Source organism: Scylla paramamosain, chromosome 17 (assembly GCF_035594125.1).
Source record: "Scylla paramamosain isolate STU-SP2022 chromosome 17, ASM3559412v1, whole genome shotgun sequence".
NCBI classification, from domain to species: Eukaryota; Metazoa; Arthropoda; class Malacostraca; order Decapoda; family Portunidae; genus Scylla; species Scylla paramamosain.
In genome coordinates this window covers 7,433,963-7,455,000 of record NC_087167.1, presented here as the reverse complement: position 1 = coordinate 7,455,000, position 21,038 = coordinate 7,433,963, and the positions used below count along the sequence as shown (strand labels likewise).

General features: G+C 49.6%; 1 protein-coding gene across 4 annotated transcripts in view; it reads right to left on the bottom strand.

The window, feature by feature from the left end:
* The window catches only part of LOC135108400 (plexin A3-like), a 78,863-nt gene extending 58,027 nt beyond the window's left edge, over positions 1 to 20,836 (bottom strand). For all 4 annotated transcript variants that reach the window (XM_064019353.1, XM_064019354.1, XM_064019355.1 and 1 more), the window contains exon 1: positions 20,222 to 20,836. The gene's annotated coding sequence lies outside the window, so the exon portion shown is untranslated. The remainder of the gene's footprint in view (positions 1 to 20,221) is intronic.
* Positions 20,837 to 21,038: the final 202 nt, after the last annotated feature.

Sequence of the window (21,038 nt, the reverse complement as noted above, 5' to 3'; positions counted from 1 at the left end):
GGAGGAGGAGGAGGAGGAGGAGGAGGAGGAGGAGGAGAGAAAAAACTGTTATGGGAGGGGGAGAGAATGATGAGAGGAAGAGACGAAGGAGAGAATGCGACGAGGAAGAATGAATGAACGACGAAAGGAAGGAAGCAAGGAAGGAAGGAAGAGATGGAGGAAAAGAAAACTCAAGAGATTAAAAAAGAAAAGATAAAGAGAATGAAAAGAAAAAAAGTAAGTTATAGAAAGAAGAAACCAAAGAATAAGGAGAAGAAAGGAGATAGAGAGAGAGAGAGAGAGAGAGAGAGAGAGAGAGAGAGAGAGAGAGAGAGAGAGAGAGAGAGAGAGAGAGAGAGAGAGAGAAAGGAATAAGAGGAAGTGTGTGTGTGTGTGTGTGTGTGTGTGTGTGTGTGTGTGTGTGTGTGTGTGTGTGTGTGTGTGTGTGTGTGTGTGTGTGTGTGTGTGTGTGTGTGTGTGTAAGGAGGGGGAGGGGGCAGCAACACAATACGTGGGGTTTGGGAGGGAGAGGCAGAGGGCACGGTTCCGCAAGAGAGAGAGAGAGAGAGAGAGAGAGAGAGAGAGAGAGAGAGAGAGAGAGAGAGAGAGAGAGAGAGAGAGAGTCATACCACCACTACCATCATTAAACGCCAGAATCATCTACTCTTACATTCATACATTCAACTTACCACCTCCAAAAGTACCTCTCTCTCTCTCTCTCTCTCTCTCTCTCTCTCTCTCTCTCTCTCTCTCTCTCTACTCCTGCACCTACAGCCACTCCAGTGACTACCCAGACCTCCGCTAAGCTCTGACGTTTCCTTCCCTCCTGCACTTTGTCTCTGTTCCAAACGATTCCCGGGAACTTTGTGTGGTGGTGGTGGTGGTGGTGGTGGTGGGGAGTGGTGGTGGTGGGGAGTGGGGTTACTGTACAGACTTGGTGACGTGGTATCTAAGAAGCGGTGGTGTGTTTTGTTTTCTCTCGTTTTCTTTTCTTCGTTTTCTTTGTTTTTGTTTTTTTGTTTTTCAGTATAGGTTCTTAGTTTTTTGTCATTCATGTTTCTATTTTTTCATATCTACCTAATTTTTCTTTATTTTTTTTTTCATATCTTTCTTGCTTTTGTCATTAATTTTCATCCCGTTATTCCTAAAGTAATCGTTCTCTCCCATTCTTCCATTTTCTGTTGTCTCCCTTGTTCGCAATTCTCAGTCTCCAGTTCTCCCCCATCATCTCATTCATACTTTACCATTCCCCGTTCTCTTTTATCTCGGTTCTCCTTCCAATATTCCATCTCTCATTTCTCTCCCATCCATAATTTCCTATCTCTCCCTGTTCCCCCCCTCCAACTCTTCCAATTTTCAAATCCCTCCCATCCTCCCATTCATAGTTTTCAACCCTCCCACCGTTCTCTTCAGCTCCCTCCCGTTTTCTATCTATCCCTGTCCTTGCCACCACCCCCACTCACGGACTTCACGTCATGGCCACTTGTATAGAGGACAAGCAACGCCTTTCCTCTTCCTTTCTAGCTATCGAAGGTTCACTCAGGCTTGTGGCATTTCTCTACCCAGGAAAAATCATGTTGAAAGAGAAGATTGGACCGTATTGCTTTCTTCCTTCGGTCATGGCGTGTTTGTAAATTTTAACGCAAGATTTTTTTTTACTGTTGTTTTTTAAGTTTGATTAGGTGACAACGCGGCAGCTTATTTGCTAGTGTGCCGCGTCCGGGTCCGGTTGAAGAGGTAATGTAAGGAGTGTGTTTGTGCAGGTATTAACAGTACGAAGGTGTGGCGGTGAAGATAATGCACGTTTACGAAGGAAGGGGTAAAGATAATGGTTTCTATCTACCCACCCCCCAAACACACACACACACACACACACACACACACACACACACACACATTTTTATATTATAATCCAAGGGTACTTACTTGTGTATACATATATATACTAAAGAAAGAGAGAGAGAGAGAGAGAGAGAGAGAGAGAGAGAGAGAGAGAGAGAGAGAGAGAGAGAGAGAGAGAGAGAGAGAGAGAGAGAGAGAGAGCATACATACCAATCACGTGCTGATGACGTCATCCTCGATCACTCACCTGCGGAGAAAGATAACAATTAGATGATGCAATAGACAACGATTATCACCCTCTTCACCGATAATAGTAGTAGTAGTAGTAATAGTAGTAGTAGTAGTAACAAAGGAAACAGGAGGCAGTAATTAAACTATGAAAACAACCACAACAGTATGACGACAACCAGGATGACGCCCACCGCCAGCCAGCCAGCCAGCCTACACAACAAAGGGCGGCGCTAACAATGCCCGCACCTCAATGGCTAGTTAGCAGCCACGGGGACACACCACACTGTAATATACCAACACAGGCCCTGACGACTCTGCTCTACCTTACCGCACCTTGAGCTGACTGACTGACTGATTGACAAATTGATGGACTAACAAACTGACTGACTGACTGACTAATTGACTGTCTGATTCGCGTAGTCATGTGGCACTAATAACGGGAAAAATGACTATTCTGAAGGTGCCATCGCCCACAAAACAGGATGAAGCTTTGTATTAATAGAATCCAATGCTAAGGTACAAGGGATTAGGATATGGGGATGTGTAGGGCCACGTTAAGTGTAAGGGCATTCTTCTGTCTATGAAATTTCCTGGTTATCTGAGGGCTTGCATCACAAGTTCTTTGGTGTTGTGTTATGGGTGTTGTGGTGGGTGGTGGTGGTGGTGACGATGTTGAAGAAGAACATGAAGAGGAGGAAATGAATGAAAAAAATAAATAAATAAAAGTAAAGGGAAGAGAAATATACTTAAAGCATCAACATCATCAACAAAGGAGGAGGAGGAGGAGGAGGAGGAGGAGGAGGAGGAGGAGGAGGAGGAGGAGGAGGAGGAGGAGGAACGAGAGTAAAGGCAGCGAAAGGTGTGCCGAGATGATGCAACCACCATCTCATAAGGAATCAATCTCCAAACACACATACACACACACAAACACGAGCCGCGCCCAACAAGTGAAGGTTCCCACCCTCACTTGCACACGCCAAAGACACGTAAACACAGACAGGAATACATAAATAGGTAAATAAATAAGAGAAGTAACTTGAGTGACGCAACAACACATACATATCACTGGCAGGGTTCTTATCCTAAAGGGGATGTGGGGACAGGGAGAGTTGGATACGTATGTGAATGTATGTGTGTGTGTGTGTGTGTGTGTGATAGTAATACTTTTACTGTTACGTATTTATAGCTCGGCTGATTGCTATGGATGGTGAAAGAAGGCGACGCAGACGGAGGAACAGACGCGGAGATGAAGCGAGGTGGTCTGCTGGTGAGGCTTGAAATACTGGCGCTGGGCGGGCTGCTGGCAAAGACGAGTGTGGAAGGTCGAGAGATGGCTTTGTTTCTGCACTGGAATCGTGGAAACTAGAGACTGATGATGTGGAAGAGGAGGAGGAGGAGAGAGGAGAAAAGTGTGACAGCAATTTTTCGTTCTTACTTAATATTTCCAGCCACGATGATTGTTAATGCATGATCATTCAAATATTTTTCCTACTTCACATCTTTTTTTCGATGAAGAGTGACACTGCAATTCTTTCTCCCCGTTCAATACCCATGGCTGTGTGGATGGAGATGGCGCCTCATAACAATGCTTTTAGTCTTTTACACGTGTAGCTTTGTTCGTTATGCGTGTCCTGAACGCGATGAAGCAATACAGCACACACACACACACACACACACACACACACACACACACACACACACATCTGTACAAAAGCAGTAGTTCAAGCCGTGATGTTCCAGTGCTCCAGACCCACCATGCTCATCTTATGTGGCGATGTGGTTATGCTCTCCCGGATTCAAGTGGGAGTTATAGAGACGGAAAAAAAAAAGTTTGGTGTGTTATGTTCAATAAGGAGAACGTCACCTCTCTTCTTCCCACCTTCAGGCTTGGCTAGTAGTCTGTGTCTGCATAACGCTGTGTGCTTCCTGCAGGAATGGCTGGGGTGCACCACACACAAACACACACCTGCTATTGAACATCCCTATTGACACACACACACACACACACACACACACACACACACACACACACACACACACACACACACACACACACCATCCCTGCCACGTTGTATTATTTCATTTTTATTTTCAAATGTGTGTACGAACAAAAACGTAAACAAAACTAGCTTTACACTTTTTTTTGTTATTTCATCCCCCGCTAGCGTGAAAAACAATGAAACCACAAACAAACGATTTTTACACACTACGCTGCTGCTGCTGCTATCAAAACACAATGGTTATTCCCAACTAATACTCCGCCTGCCTTATTCCGCGCGCGCATCAGGACTGCAATACACCAGGTCGGGGGGTGGAGGCCATTAGCGTGACTGGGCCGAGGGGGAGGGAGGCGGTGACTGGGAGAGGCAAGGGTAACCTAACCTCACCTGACCTTACGTAAATAATATCAACAGACCTTATCTTACCTTTAATCTAGTATAGCCATACCTTACCGAACCTAATTAATGAAAAAATAGTAAGTAAACTGACATGACCAAATAAGCTAACCTTAACTGACCTTACCGTACTAATCTAATCTTTACTTAACCTAACCAAACTGACAAATATCAAAATCTAAACTAGACCCAATCTTATCTTGCCAAAACTCACCAACAACGTAACCTAACCTAACCTAGCCTCACTCAAACGTACTCTAACCAGACACACTATAAAATTTAATGTAATCCAACCTAACCTAACCTAACGTAACCTAACCTATCCTACCCTGGCATAACGTGATGTAATCTAACCTAATTTTCCATACCTTAACCTAATGCACCCCACCCACTCTAAATGCACTCTAACCAGCCGTGCCTTGCCTTAACCTAACCCAGCACAATACAAGTCCTATATAATAAAGGGGGCCTGGTCTCCGCCACGCCCTGCAAACCTTACACACACACTCAACACGACAAATGTTTCACTTTAAGATTCATTGCACTCTCTCTCTCTCTCTCTCTCTCTCTCTCTCTCTCTCTCTCTCTCTCTCTCTCTCTCTCTCTCTCTCTCTCTCTCTCGCGACGCCCGCCAGCCCGTCCTCCTCAGCTTACCAAAATACCCCTCATCTACCCTCTGCCTCCACAAATCTTTCCTATTCCCTCCCCATCACTGGAATTACCTCCCCTCCCCACCTACTCCCTCTCCTCCCCGCAACTCCGGTCTTCCCTCCTTCCCAACCATGACTAACTAAGACTTTCCTCCTCTCTCCTCCCCATCTAGTCCGGTCTTCCCTTTCCTCTCCCCTCCCCCAATTATTCTGGGCTTCCCTTCTCCCTAGCAATGACTAACCAGATATTTCCTCCCCTCTCCTCTCCAACTAGCTAGGTCTTTCCTCCCCTTCTCAATAAAGCAGGAATCCTATTTTTTCTCCCCACTCTTCCCTCACCTCCCCAAGCTAGATCTCCCATCTTCTCCCCCTAATAAGACAAGACTCCCCTCCTCTTCTTCCCCAACTTGGTAATCAATCTCCCCTCCCCTTCTCTCCCCAACAATCTAATCTCCTACTTTTTCCCCAATACGCCAAGTCTCCCCTCCCCTTCTTCCCCAACTAATCAATCTCCCCTCCCCCTTCTCTCCCCAACAATCCAGGTTTCCTACTCCCCCTTCCCCTCCTAACTAATCTTCCCACCCATTTTCTCCCCCCAGCATGCCTGTCTCCCTAACCTCCCCTTCCTCTCCCCCTTACAGGTCGTCCATTACCGCAGCTTCTGTAAATCACCGCTTTTGGCCGCGAAAATAAATAAACAAATAATAAACGACATAACTACTATCAACTTTTTTTCCCTTCTCAATTTACGTAATTTTTTTCTTTTCTTAAATTTCCTTCGTGTTTTTTTTTTTCTTTCTCTCTTTCTTTGCCAAACTTTTCCTGCTATAAAAATATCACACGAAAGAGAAAAGTTGATTAACAGGAGATTTTTTTTATTCAGAGTTTCAAATTAACACACACACACACACACACACACACACACACACACACACACACACACACACACACACACACACACACACACTTTTCTATAGTTATTCCTTTCACTGTTGGTAAGAAAAGGAAATAAAGTCTCTTCTACTTACACTCCCTCCCTTCTCCCCCTCACCACCTCCACTACCACCACCACCACCACCACCACCACCACCACCACCACCTGCAGCAGGGGACGCAGGGCCGTGACGTGACAACCAAAGCTGGGATCCCTGCAGCAGTCAAGCCCACCACAGCCCAGCATAGCCAAACACAGCCCAGCCCAGCCCAACTCAGACTAGCCAATCACAGCCCAGCTCAGCCCTGCCCAGACTAGCCAAACACAGCCCAACCCAGACCAGCCTAGCCAGACCAAGCCTAGCCCAGTACAGCCCAGCCCGCCGACAAAGGCCAAATGTTTAGCGCCGGCGCCCGCTGCTCATGCACGGCCGCAGGGTAAATAAACAAATATTTTCCTTTTATTTGGCGGGAAACTAGCGTGAAATATAATTACGACTCAGCACGACCACCACCACCACCACCACCACCACCACTACCACCACCAGCACGCTGATGGTGATGGTAGTAGTGATGGTGCTGCCACGACTGTGTACTGCACCTGTTCCACTGTCACCAGCACTGGCAAACTACTACAACTACAACTACTACTAATGCTAATACTACTACCACTACTGTCAATGATACAACTACTTCTATCATAACTCTGCCGCCATGTTGTTTCTCATCACCATAACAGCTAGACTGTCACCACCACCACCACCAACACCACCACCACGTAGACGAAACGATTCCCCCAAGCACCACCACCACCACCACCACCGCTGCAACCTCAATCACTACCACCATCACCACCCTACTCCACACCATCCCTCACGTCACCCTCAGATAGCCTATCCCATCAACACACACACACACACACACACACACACACACACACACACACACATTCCCCTCCCGCCTATTCCTCTCACTTTTTAACTACCTCCCCACCCACCACCACCAGCGCCACACGACACGTCATCACAACCTTCCCCAACTTTTTCCCCCATCACCCCCCTCTCTTCCTCCCTGCCCCGCCCCCCGTCAACACATCCACCCTAGCTTATGGTAATGGGCGCCAAGTTGGGCTGTACGTCCCCTCTCGGAGTAAATGTATGCCAGTATATAAAAACCTGGCCCTTCTCTGTTTCCCATTAGCCCTACCCCCCCTCCCCCTCACCCCAACCCACCAGCACACTGTAAAAATGGGTGAGGGAAGGAGAGAGGGAGAGGGAAGGGGTGTGTGAATGGAATAAAAGGTTATGTAGGTTAGGTTAGGTTTGGCGTGTATAGGTAACGATTTGTATAATGCAAGTACCCCTTTTTTTCCTGTTAGTGTTGACAATTGGTGTTAAGTAGCTCGTTGTGGTGTGTACGGTACTTAGCTTCTGTATTGTACGGTACTGTGCGTTTGTATTGTACGGTACTGTGCGTTTGTATTGTACGGTACTGTGCGTTTGTATTGTACCGTACTGTGGGTTCTGAAATGTACGGTACAGTGTTTTTCAATTAAGTAATGAATGAATGAATGAATGAATAAATAAACAAAACAAGTTAAATAATAATAATAATAATAATAATAATAATAATAATAATAATAATAATAATAATAATAATAATAATAAAATAAGCAAGGGCCCAATAAACACTTTTGTGTGGTTGTTAGCTAGTTGTGTGAACGAGTGAATGAGCGAGACGTGTATGAGTGAACGAGCTAGGCTTCAGTCATAAGTGTTAAGTTGAAGTGCGCGGCCTGGCGCCAGGAGATCACCTACCTCCAGCCTTCTGTTCACACCTTCTGTGAATAAACACCTGCACTGTTACCTGCGTTTCCTGTGCCCCTGCTGGTCAAGAGTCGAACATGGCGCAGTGAGTAGGATCAGGACAAGGCTGCAGTGGGTACGGCGCAGAATGGAGAAGCAGTTGGAGGCGCTGGCTGCCCTGCTAGCGCGACAGTCGGAGCAGAGTCAGGCTCGCGAGGAGCGTTTTAACCCAGCTGCTGGAGAGAGTGGGGACACAAGCTCCCAGTCGCACCACGGCGAGCAATGAAGGCGAAACCACAGCCCGCAGCACGTCTACCCAGGGCGCGAGGTTCCCGACGTCCGCCACCATCATTCCTCACTTAACGGCGTCAGCATCTTTACGTGAGTTCGACACGTGGCGCCATAAGTTTGAAGGATACGTAACCCTCGCCAGGATAGACTGTCTCTCCCTGGCTGAGCAGAGGGCGGCACTCGCTGCTGTCCTAGACGACGAGTGGACCCGTACACTTCGCTACGGGATAAGCTTACCGAGAGACGCGGAGTTAAGAACCATCCTCGATGCAATGTGTGAGTACCTGCGAAGCCAGCGCAACATCATCATGGATAGAAGAGACTTCTACTCCCGCGTGCAAGAAACGCAAGAAGGTTTTGACGACTTTTTATGTGCTGTAAAGGAAATCGCCAATTTCTGTGACTTTTGCGACCAGTGCATAAACCATCAGCTGCGTGACAGAATTGTCGTTGGGACACGAGACGAAGTGGCTCTGAAACGCATGCTGGAAAACAAGAAACTCACCCTTGAAAACGCCATAGATATTTGCAGAGCATCAGAGAGCGCTAACCAGTGTAGTGCAGTACTAAGGGGCGGCTCTCACTCTTCGAGCCATGGTGTGAACGCTGTCTCGAACCACAGGAAGGGCAGTTTCGGGGGCTCAAGCCCCACGGGCTGTTATCGTTGTGGCAAAGATTGTCGCAGTGACAAAAGGGGATGCCAGGCAATAGATAAAGTGTGTCGTAACTGCGGGAAAAGAGGGCATTTTGCGAGTGTATGTCAGCAGACAGTGAGGAAACGACGAGGAGCTTCGAGGAGTTCCTCAACTGTCTCTCCTCATCGCGGTGCAGGCCCGAGGCGGGGAGCCAGTGCCAGTGTATACCAGCTCTTATCAGGCGTATACACAAAGACGGTGACGGCACGACCTGCGCCCCAGGTGCTCATTACCGCCACACATCCCGCTGGAAGAGACAAGATTACGTGGACTCCTGACTCTGGGGCCGAAACGACCGTTATTGGCCTCGACACGGCAACACTCCTTGGAATCCCGCCCTCCAGCTTGGCGCCCGCTGATGGTGATGGACTTTATGCTGCCGGTAATCACCCCCTCACCTGTGTAGGAACTTTCTCGTCGCACTTGCAACTGGGCGACAGGGAAGCTGAGACTGTTGTGAGCGTGGTGAAGGAGGTGAAGGGGGCGCTGCTTAGCTGGTACGATTCCATCGCTCTCGGAATCCTCCCCGAAGATTTTCCGGCTCAAATCCGACCGCTACGCAGGGAAGAACAGCACACCGGCAACAGCTCCATCAAGTACCCGACCGCCTCGCAGCCACCTCTATCTACGCCCACAGAAGTGATCAGCTGGCCTCATTCCTACGACCCAACGCCACAGCAGCGTGCGGGGCACGCTGCTGCTGTGATCAAGGCCTTTCCCAGCGTCTTCGAAGCAAAGGAAGGTTTACGTGCAATGGCTGGTGGATCCATGGCCATCGAGTTGACAGACGACGCTCGACCCTTCGCCGTAACAGCATCTCGTACAATCCCTTACAATTGGCGTGAAGAAATTAAGAGCCAGTTGGAAGAGCTGCTTAACAAGGGAATCATCGAGAGTGTGGACTACTCCTACGGCATGGTGCCACCCCATCGTGCCTGTCCCAAAAAAGACATCTGGTGTAAGGCTGTGTGTTGACCTGACACGACTCAACCGTTACGTGAAGAGGCCCGTGTATCCAGTGCGCTCACCTCATGACGCCATCGCCTCGATCGGGACCGGAGCAGTTTGGTTCACCACTCTTGATGCCAAGATGGGGTATTTTCAAGTCCCCATTAGAGAAGAAGACCAGGATTTAACCTGCTTCATAACACCTTGGGGTCGGTACAAGTTTCGGCGAGCGGTTATGGGTCTCGTCTCGTCTGGAGACGAGTATAACCGTCGAGGAGACCAAGCTCTCGGCGACATACCTAACACCATCAAGATCGTGGACGACATCCTGGCCTATGACTCCACCTACAGTGCGCACTTAGCCCATGTCATTCAGATTGTGCGGCGGTGTGACCAGCACGGCATCACTCTCAACCCACAGAAGTTTACATTCGCGGAAAGAGTGGTAGATTACTGTGGTTACTCTGTTTCTGGACAAGGCTACACGACAGACTCAAAGAAAGTTAAGGCAATCTCTGACTTCCCACGACCACAGCACATCACCGACTTACGATCATTCATGGGTCTTACAAACCAGCTTGGAAGCTTTTCTCCTGCTGTGGCTGCAGCTGCACAACCCCTCAGAGATCTCTTACGCCCGAAGAACAGTTGGTGCTGGTCTCCTAACCATGAAGAGGCGTTTGAGAAGGTGAAACAGTGTCTCGTCAGCCCACCTGTCTTGGCATACTTCGACCCATCATTACCAACGATGCTACAGACTGACGCCTCAAGGATGCACGGATTTGGATTCGTTCTCCTGCAGAAGCACAGTGACCAGTGGAAGATGGTGCAATGCGGGTCAAGATTTGTTACAGACACAGAGAGCCGCTATGCAGTAATAGAGTTGGAAATGGCTGCAATCGTCTGGGCAGTCAGGAAATGTGGCACCTACCTGAAAGGACTCCCTCACTTCGATCTAGTGCTCGACCACCGCCCGCTGATACCTCTCCTCAATAGCAAGTTGTTGGGAGAAATAGAGAACCTGCGGCTGCAGCGCATGAGGGAGAAGCTTGCTCAGTATTCTTTCACAGCAAGCTGGCAAAAGGGATCGACACACTGTGTGCCCGACGCCCTCTCACGTGCTCCAGTACAGGACCCAGTGGAGGAAGAGGATGCTGCTACTTCTGGTGACCTCGACCCTCTCCACTCAGCGGTCATCTCAGCGTTATCTGCCACCAATGAGGACGGCGTCCGCTTAGCACCACTCCAGGATCAGACTGTGGAAATGGTACGTGCCGCAGCAGCAAGAGACGGGGAGTACTGCTTGCTCAAGAACGTCATCATCGAGGGCTTCCCTGATCATTGCCACGACCTCGATCACCGCTTGCGTACGTACTGGCCGGTGCGCAGTCTGCTGGCCGTAGACGACGACCTGGTGGTTTACGGGCCGAGGCTTCTTATTCCTCACAGCCTCCGCCGAGAAACACTAGAGCGACTCCATGACAGTCATCAGGGGATGGAGCGCACCAAGCGACGGGCCCGACAAACGGTGTACTGGCCTGGTATGGACAGAGACGTTGAGAACGTCGTTTCTGGATGCTCACTATGCCGTCCACTCCTACCAAGCCAAGCCAACGAACCTCTCTGGCAGGACACGGACACACCCAGCAGGGTGTTTGAGTCAGTTTCTGCAGACTACTTCCACGCAGCAGGCCGTACATACCTCGTGTATGTAGATCGCTTGTCTGGGTGGCCTCACGTGTCTGCATGCTCACGTCCAGCATCGGCTGATCAGCTCGTTCGTGTCCTTCGGGGTGTGTTCGCCGACACGGGCGTGCCTGTTCTCCTGAGGACTGACGGTGGACCGCAGTTCACTTCTTCATCGGTACGGCGCTTCCTGGCTCGATGGGGGGTGGAGCATCGTGTATCTTCACCTCATTATCCACGCTCCAATGGTCACGCCGAGGCAGCGGTCAAGTCCGTGAAGAAGCTGATCCTCACGACCACACAGCAGGGACACCTGGACGAGGATGCGTTCGCTCGCGGGTTGCTGGAACTGCGCAACACTCCGAGGGCGGAAGGGCGATCACCAGCACAAGTCCTCTTCGGTCATCCTATGAGGTCCTGTGTCCCGGCTCATCATCGCTCATACGCTCAGCAGTGGCAGCGCGCTGCTGATGAGTGCGACGCCAAGGCAGAGCGACTGAGGAAGAAAGCGAAACTTCGCCACGACGCGTCCGCCCGTACTCTTCCTCTCCTGCACCTCGGTGGCCACGTCGACGTTCAAGATCACACGACAGGCCTCTGGGATCGCCTGGGTGTCATCGTGGCTGTTGGGCGAAGGAGAGACTACCTCATCAAGATGGGCAGCGGTCGCGTGATGTGGCGTAATAGAAGACACCTACGCCCACACAGACCTCTTGCTCCCCTTCCTGTCGAGCAGCACACCGCTCATGGCGGTGCAGCGCTTCAGCATCAGGGTCACGAGGAACACCACCATCCCGGCAGCCCGGAGCATCAGGGTAACGGGGTACACCGTGGCCGAGAGCAACCAGAGCGTCGAAGCAGCCGACAGCGTAGGGAGCCGAGACGACTGCAGGTGCGGTGGCACCGTAGCACCTACGATTAGTCGTACGTGTTCATTGTACGCTGTGTTTGTTTTGTGTATATGTACCGTGTTTTCTGTACTTCAATCATTGTAACTTTGTTTCATGTGTTACGGTAGCCATAACAAAGATAAGGAATCTTCCTTATGTCTCGGGGGAGGTGTGTGGTTGTTAGCTAGTTGTGTGAACGAGTGAATGAGCGAGACGTGTATGAGTGAACGAGCTAGGCTTCAGTCATAAGTGTTAAGTTGAAGTGCGCGGCCTGGCGCCAGGAGATCACCTACCTCCAGCCTTCTGTTCACACCTTCTGTGAATAAACACCTGCACTGTTACCTGCGTTTCCTGTGCCCCTGCTGGTCAAGAGTCGAACAACTTTACTATATAAATAAACAAATCTGAATCAAAGCAAGAAATACAATCAACATTTACACAACTTTCCTCACACACACACACACACACACACACACACACACACACACACACACACACACACACACACACACACACCCAAGTGCCTGAGATAGTCGCAGTTGACAGTCGAGTATCACACAGTCGAGTATCACACATCACATTCGCTTCCACCTCCTATACTCTCAATCTAAACTGCTCTGATACGCGGCGAGTCTTTGTAAGTCCACCAGTTGTCAGGTTCAGCGCTGAGACTTGCGGTTGAAAAAAAATAAATAAATAAAAATAAATAAGTAAAAATAAATAAATAAATAAATAAATAAGTGCAAGAGATAACTCGATTTATAACCAGGACTTTTATTATTTTTTCCTAATCTTAATCCCTCTGATATGCTAAGAGTCTACCAGTTACAAGGTTTGGTATGGAGAGTGTACCAGATCCAAGGACTTGAGGTTAGAGAGAGAGAGAGAGAGAGAGAGAGAGAGAGAGAGAGAGAGAGAGAGAGAGAGAGAGAGAGAGAGAGAGAGAGAGAGAGAGAGAGAGAGAGAGAGAGAGAGAGAGAGAGATCCGGAGATTACTTAACATGTAGCCGAGTGCTGGAATATTCCTCCTTAACCCTTTCACTGGTATATGCAACACTTCACAGCACTAAAAGCAACGCAAGGACTCTTTATAAGCAGCTACGGGAAAGAAATAAAGGAAGAGATAAAAAAAATAGATTTTGCAATTTCTAGGCAGTGTTATGTTTAGAAGGGGCTGTAGGATACGAAAAGATGTCTCAAAGTGATTGGTAATTAAGAAAAGATTGAAGTTATTTACGTTACGGAGACGCAGCTCATCCACGAACTTTTAAGATTAAGAAAGAAAAAGTAGAAGTGAGTGCAGATTACTCGATTTGACACCTTAAATTATTCCCTCTTAACCTTAATCCATCTGATATGCTACGGATCTCAGTTATCAGGTTAGACAGAGACTTGTCAGCGGATGCAAGGACTTAAGATAAAGGAGTAAACACAGAACGACGTAGAAGAGAATGCAGATAAAACACTTAAGGTGGTAATAAGAAGCTGGAGAAGTAAAGAATGTGATGGATAAGAGGATTTTAACTTCAGATATACAGAAAACGAGGTAGAGGTGAGTGCAGATGATTATACACCTGGTCTGTACATTTCAAAGCAGCGGTAATAGGAAGCTGGGGAAAAGAATGCAATACATAGGAGAATTTCAAGACAGCAATACCCCAGTACACTTAAAAATAGGCTGGACCACTGTAAACCTGTATAGACGAACCGCTGCTGTACTGTATGTAGTTCGCTGTAATGACATGGTTACTGTGGATTTAGGGATAAGCTGGCGGTGGAATTTCGGTTGAGATAAGACACATAAACGGTATATATGTAAATCCATAGGCCTATCAGACAGTGAGGGCCGTCATAAGCCTATCCAGGGCAGATCCACCCGCACCAAACCATAGGGTTCTTTAATGAGAGAGAGAGAGAGAGAGAGAGAGAGAGAGAGAGAGAGAGAGAGAGAGAGAGAGAGAGAGAGAGAGAGAGAGAGAGAGAGAGAGAGAGAGAGATTGTATTACGGGATTTCCGGTGGCTCTGTAAGGCAGCAGTGAGGGTCAGCAGGATGTCAGGTACAGGTGTGAGTAGCCAATCCACCTGCTTGTTTCATCACACCTCTGCCTTGAGTCCTCCTCTGCCCTCCCCACCCCTCCAGCCTTCCCTGCCTCTCCCCAGCGCCACACGTATTCAGCAACATGAGAGAAGCGGCAAGAGATCAGGCCTATACACGTGGCCAGTTGCTGTATAAGTGTATATCATGTGTTATCTTTGTTCCTCTTATCTTTGTAAAGTTGTCTTATTTACTCTAAGGTTCATTATTGACTCAGAACTAACTTAATAACAATCTTTTCCAGCTATCTGCCTCCCCATGTGTGAATTTCTTCTTTTCGTCTACCAGTTCCCTTTCGTCACATCTCTCCCTCACGTTCTTCTCTAGTCACCTCAACCTTGACGCCTCCCCTCGCCTCAGCCTTGCCTGTCACGCCTACCGCATTTCATACACTGCCTTACACGCCGTCCCTTTCTTTTCACATCTCGACATGAAGTTAATCTTTAGCCGCCTTGACAACACCCCCGCCCCGCCCCGTCTCACAAACACAACACGTATTAATATAAACAGTATACATGCTTTCGTTTCTTTTTTCTCTGAGTATAAAGTGAATGGTGGCGCCCCGCTCGCTGCCTGTGTCGCCGAAATAAATAATCAACGTAGCTAATTACGCCATTTGTGGTGCCTGATTATTACTTTGGGTGTTGTAATCCCATTAATTTGTTAATTTTCCGCATAACATTAACAATGAATAAATTATACATTAATTATACATCTTCATACGTAGTTATCCATTGTTGAGTCGATCCATACATACACACGCAGGAAGGAAAGCTGTCACGTGTGCACGGGCAAGGTGTGCATCAGCAAAACTAAACCTGACGATCGTGCCGCAATAAATACACAAGCAAGGCGATGCAGCTCAGTAAGGAACCCACAGCAAGTCCTCGTCAGCGTTTGTGTGGGGCTGTCCTCGCGCGCTGGCAGGGTGGGGCGGGGCGTGTCACCACCACGGACAGGAAACACACACACACACACACACACACACACACACACACACACACACACACACGGTCTGTTCTTTCACAATGCAATAAAAAAAAATCACACCACGGGCGATTTAAGGACGTGACGCGGAAAACTCATCTCCTGTGGCCTTGCTTCCCCAGGGTAGTGAGTCTCTCCAGGGCCGCCTGTCCCGCTCCGAGCCTCAACACACGTCACTACAGCAGGCGCGGATACTGAGAGTGTGATTCAAAGACTTCCCTCAAAGGCGTCACAGCCAACAAAATGCTCGCGGCAAAATTCTGCAGCAGCGTGTCCAGAGATAACTAAAATACGCTTCCAAACTTTGCACACGTTCTGAAACCTCTTTTGAGTCGCGGGCGAGGAAGGAAATGGAAAGGAATGAAAGCAAAGCGCGGAGGAGTTCAGTGGTGAAGTGCACCACTAAATGATGTACATCTTTCCTCCAGTCATGCAAGCGTGTTCATTTCCTGCGACCTGCAAAATTGCAGTGTCTCCAGGAATGTGTGTGTGTGTGTGTGTGTGTGTGTGTGTGTGTGTGTGTGTGTGTGTGTGTGTGTGTGTGTGTGTGTGTGTGTGTGCCTGGCGGGGCTGTGGCCACAAGCCTGGGGACTGGACGTGCCCTCGCCGTGGTGCCAGGTGGCCTAAGCTCAGGCTGGCGCACATAATGTGACTGCAGCGTGAGCGTGGCACGTCTGCTCTCCAGGCGGTGTCACGCTGATCGGCGCCTCAGTGTTGTGAAATGGTCGTCTCGTGTCGCTGGTCGTGGTCTGACTGTACCAGTGTGAGTCAGCGACAAAGGAACTAACTTGGCACCTTTGTTATTTGTAGGTTGGTGTGAGTGAAGGTGTATGTGACAGTGTGAATGTGGAGGCCCGGGAGAGTGCGGTGGAGGTGGTGAGGTGCCCCAGGCGGCGGCTGCTGCCCGAGGCCCAAGGTGACGGGGCAAAGGGACGGGACGCGGTGGGTATACAGGGGTCTGTTAAACCAAGCCAGAGAGAGAGAGAGAGAGGGGTGGGGGGAGGAGGAGGAGGGAGAAGGAGGAGGCAGAGGGAGAGAGAAAGTTTCAGGTATACAAATGAAAACAAGGATCTCCAATTCAGCGCGAGAAGGAGAGGAGAGCGAGAAAAAAAAAAAAGAAAAAGAAAAAGAAAAAGAAAAAGAAAAAAAACACGATCATGAGAGCTGAAACGTTGCGAGAGAGAGAGAGAGAGAGAGAGAGAGAGAGAGAGAGAGAGAGAGAGAGAGAGAGAGAGAGAGAGAGAGAGAGAGAGAGAGAGAGAGAGAGAGGACTGGCCGCAATTCATTACGAAAACTTGCAAAAAGAAATGATGGAAGTGGAATCAAACTTGGGGAAAGAGGAAGAAAATTTTCCGTCAAGATCAAGAATAGACTCGCGGGAAGGGAAACACGCCTTCATTGTGTAACTGAGTCTGGCGCGGGAATAAACACCACCAGAAATTAAGACTGGTCATAAAGAGTGCCTCGCCACACACGGGGCTGCATTAAACTGTATGAGAGGGGGTGTTACCAATTGAAGCCTCCGCCTGCTGGCCAGCCCAACGTGATACAGGACCCGCATGCAGCACTCACACCCCACACACCACTCCGCCCCGCCCCGCGCCACAGCCACCCCGGAAACACTCCCCGTCACCAATCTACAGACAAGAGGCGCCACGCAGGCCATCCGAGCCACGCCGCCTGCTTGATGGCAACAGGGAAGCCATGAGGCAGGCAACAGGCAGCAAGCACACCAACCGCAAGCCTGGCACATCCGCGCTGCCCGCCTCGCAATCCTGGCGTGCGGGAGCCAAGCACGCCGCCGCCAGCCTTGCGGCCCCGACACTCACACCACGGCTCACGCAACTCATCAACGCCATTAACTACGCCCATAAAAACTTTACGGTGCGCATGGGAAGAACTTGGAATCTTTCCCCTCTTATGCATTTGTCCACATCGAATACTGTCATGGAAAACCATACGGACTGAACTAGTAGACGATAACGATAATATAGAAAAAAAATAAAAATACTACTACTTCTACTGTTACTACTATTCTAACAACAACAGCAGCAGCAGCACCACTAACACTGACAATAACACTAGGAGGGATGCACTGCCGGCCGCCTCTCTCATCTCCACTCTTCTCCCCCAAGCGTGGCGGGGTTGAGTCACTCCTAACGGCCGCCCTGGGCATGGCCTCGAGGCGCCACTGGTCAGGGTGCCATGGGGAAGGAGGGAGGGGGCCGGGGTATCACGCGGGATGGGAGAGGGGAGAGGTCTCAAGTGAGGGAGGAGGTTAAGGGGGAGTGTCACGAGAGAGGGGGATGTGGGTTGCCATGAAGGTGGTTAGGAGGAGGAGGAGGAGGAGGAGGAGGAGGAGGAGGAGGAGGAGGAGGAGGAGGAGGAGGAGGCGGCTGGAAGTGACGCGAGGAACAAATGTGAGGAGCGTAATGCAGAGAGAGAGAGAGAGAGAGAGAGAGAGAGAGAGAGAGAGAGAGAGAGAGAGAGAGAGAGAGAGAGAGAGAGAGAGAGAGAGAGAGAGAGAGAGAGAGAGAGAGAGAGGACGGAAGTGGGGCGTGTGTGGGTGAGGGTAATGGAGAAGAGATGTCACGTTGTAATTACCCAGGCTTCCAACCTAACCCAATTTAACCTGCCTCCTGCGCTGTTCTGCCCTACATGCATACATACAGTTCATACATACACCCCACCTCTCTCTCTCTCTCTCTCTCTCTCTCTGGAAATAATAGACAGGCCGGTTAAAATAATGACGTGGACATTTTTTCGACCCTCGCCGTGCTGCTCGTCATTAATGGTCCTTCACGAAATTGTCTGCACAGAATGACATGTTTGAAAAGTGACGTGAAGGAAAAAAGAACAAAGGACACATGCATTGCCAATAGTCCGTCATGAAAGGCATGTGGCACTGGGGGAAAAAAAGGAAGGAAAAATGAAATTGAGTTTAAAGGTTGCATGGCTCTTCACACATCCTTTAATAATGAGCTAATCATCCCTAGACCCTTATCAATGAACACACACACACACACACACACACACACACACACACACACACACACACAGCAACAGGTGAGCGAGTGGTGCTGTCCTCACGGTTCACCATCAATCACGAAACACCTGCCAGCTCCTCCCTCACCCCCCCATACACACACACACCTGTCACCCCTGCGCCCCTCCATCACTACCCCTCCACATACACACATGTACATCTGTCCTGTCCGCTACCCACCACCAGTGCTCTGCCACACACCGCCACCACCCCTTCACAATTACGCAGTTCAGTGTAAAATGTCAATAACTTTGCAAATAGAAACTCGAAAAATCTTTTGTTGATTACTGTAAACACGAACACCTCTCTCTCTCTCTCTCTCTCTCTCTCTCTCTCTCTCTCTCTCTCTCTCTCTCTCTCTCTCTCTCTCGACAAACATATTTCCCGGTATCTTATTCTCGTGTACTCATACCTCTCTCTCTATGTACGCAGCTAAGCCTCACCGGAAACGCTACAGTTATGGTCTCCAAGAATCATGTCCACACAGCATTAGTAATAGTAAGCCTTGCCTGCCTCGCCTCGCCTCGCTTCGCCTGCCTCGCGACGTCACAACACCGTGGGAGACGCGTGGTTGGTGACTAAGCTTATCCCCTCGTCCCCTCCCTGTCCTTGCCTCCCTCCCTTGTGCACGGTACTCTTCCCCCTCCCACCCACCCTCCCACTGGACCTGTACTACAACCTCTCTCTCTCTCTCTCTCTCTCTCTCTCTCTCTCTCTCTCTCTCTCTCTCTCTCCGAACACGAGGCTGTCTTGGCGCACCTTAAATACTTGATCTAACCTCCCCATCGAGATAAAACAGGTCCATATTTTTTTATAGGTATCCGCGTCTTATCTTGACAAATTCTACCACAGGCTTTGATGGAAATTACTTGGGTTTAAGTTTCTCAAGGTTATTCTTGTTTGTGATGATAGTTTTGGCAAGAATTCTGCACTGTTTGTAAGGAGATCGAGTTAATTATTTCAGTGGCCTTTAAAAATAGATGATGAGAGAACAAATGCGTTTATGAATACCAGCTAGTGTTTCGTGGTGGCTGGACACACACACACACACACACACACACACACACACACACACACACACACACACACACACACACACACACACACACACAGAAGCCTTACAGAGGGTGACATAAAGCTATACGAGCAATCCCTGAAGCCTAAATAAACCTATAAAAGACCGCCACCTCCAGACGCATGAAAGCCTTCCTCCTCCTCCTCCTCTTCAGCCCCTTCCTTCCTTCGCCAGCGCCGAGGATGGAGGCCGAAGGGGAGGCTGAGAGAGTGCCGTGTGGGCCTTCATCAGTCTCGCCGCGCCTGGCTTGGTAGTAACCTGATTCACGTCCAAACAAGCCCACGCACGCCCCATGCCACCACCACCACCACCCACCACTGCACAGATACCACGGGCACTGCTTATCTTCTTAACACACACACACACACACACACACACACACACATTTCAGACACTGACATCACCGTGAAAGCCAAAATGTAAATGCCAACGTTCACTTTCACACATTTTCACTCACGATCAACACTTGTATGAGAGCCAAGCCATGTGTGTGTGTGTGTAAGGCATTCCACTCCTTCAGGACTCACACACACACACACACACACTTACGAAACAACACATGCCTGATTTCAGTACGATCTGTATGGACTTTGATAGGCATCCTTGAGGCTCTGGCTCACACACACACACACACACACACACACACGCGAACAGTTTCCCTGCATCCCTTACCTCCAGTTTATGAGACAATGTGATCCAAATAACACGCGAGGAGAGGAGAGATGTGGAGGTAAAGCTCTTGAAGAGGGTGTGAAGGGGGAAGTAGGAGGGTGAGGAGGGGTGACGCACTCCCTTGTCTCTGTCTCGTTCTCTCTCCAACGCCACCACGACCACCACCACACCTGCTCTCTCACTCCACCACTATCTCACTCCACGCCGCTCTGCCGCCCTCCCCACTACCTCCCACGCACTCCACACACTCGGAATTCCTCGGAGAAGGAGCGGGAGGTGTTGGAGGGCCTTAGAAGAGCCTCGGGGAGAAGTTATTTAGGCTGGAGCTGCTGCCGCCGCCGCCGCCGCCGCCGTCACACCACCACTACCACACGCCCCGCTAGACTTGCCACACGTTATTCTCTGCTTTTCTTTTACTTTTCTCACGTTACTCCGCCCGTGCCTGTTAGCGGGAGCATGTCTAGGGGCGGAGGGACGTCTCACTGGGAGCTAGAGTGGGTGGGGGTCACTGTACACTTAAGGATGAACGGGAAATCGTAAGTATTGTAGGTGCGCGGCGCGGAACTCTCCCTCCAGCCCGACGGCCCACAGCACACTGCCAACTGTTCCTCCTGACTCCCTCGCTTGCTCTCCCTCCTCTCCCCACCCTCTCGGTATCTCACTCCCTCCCTCCCTCCCGCAGACGACCAGATACCTCCCTGCCTCCCTCCCTCCCCGCTCTCTCACACAAGCCTAGTCAAGCCTACCTCGCTCTTTCCTCTTACCCTCTCTCTCTCTCTCTCTCTCCCGCACTCTCCCAGTCTTTCCCCTCTCATAA